A 1123-nucleotide genomic window follows, 5' to 3' on the forward strand; every position below is an offset into this window, starting at 1 on the left:
TCGGCCTCGGGTTCACACCCAACGTGTGTACGATAAGTATTTGTTTTTAACCCACTTCATCTAATAATAAACGTCAAGTTTGTTGTTGTTGTTGTGGTATTCAGTCCAGAGACTGATTTGATGCAGCTCTCCATGCTACTCTATCCTGTGCAAGCTTCATCACCCAGTACCTACTGCAACCTACATCGTTCTGAATCTGTTTAGTGCATTCATCTCTTGGTATCCCCCTGCGATTTTTACCCTCCACACTGCCCTCCAATACTAAATTGGTGATCCCCTGATGCATCAAGTTTGCCCATTAAAACTATTATTAATAACCGTACAATGCTGTGCTTCAAACATACAATCTCAGAAGCTTTTTGCTTAAATGGTTCAAATGGCCCTGAGCACTATGGCACTTAACATCTGAGGTCATCAGTCCCCTAGAACTTAGAACTACTTAAACCTACCTAATATAAGGACATCACACACATCCCTGCCTGAGGCAGGATTCGAACCTGCGACCGTAGCGGTCGTGCGGTTCCAAACTGAAGCGCCTAGAACCGCTCGGCCACACCGGCCGGCTTTGCTTAAATGAAGGCCTGTTTGATGACAGTAGACTTATTTTTGCTAGGAATGTCCTCTTTCACTTTGCTAGCCTGCTGAATTTTTTCCTTCGTCTACTACGTGGTCGCCAATTTTGATTTTACCGCTGTTCTCCTTTATGCTTTTCATTACTTTTGTCATTTTTCGGTTTACTCTCAGTCCCTGTTCTGACACCAAAAGACCGTTCACTCCATTCAAAAATTGCAGTAGTTCTCCTTCAGTTTCGCTGAGTATAGCAAAGGCATCAGGGAATCTGATCATTGATTTTCTTTCACTCTGAATTTTAACCCCACTCCTCTACCTTTCCTTTATTTCCATCATTGCTTCTTCGATGTTTCGATTTAGCAGCAGGAGCGACAGACTACATCCTTGCCACACATCCTTTTTAATCCGAACAACTTTCTCTTGGTCTCCTATTCTTCCCGACCTTGCAGCGCATCAGAGATACTTGCTATGAACTGAATGTTTTGATATCAGTGGGTAGTGCCTGCTATTTCCACAGAGTGGCACTTTCATTCATTACTTTTATTGCCCAATG

This window comes from Schistocerca cancellata, chromosome 3 (genome assembly GCF_023864275.1).
Source record: "Schistocerca cancellata isolate TAMUIC-IGC-003103 chromosome 3, iqSchCanc2.1, whole genome shotgun sequence".
Classification (NCBI taxonomy): Eukaryota; Metazoa; Arthropoda; class Insecta; order Orthoptera; family Acrididae; genus Schistocerca; species Schistocerca cancellata.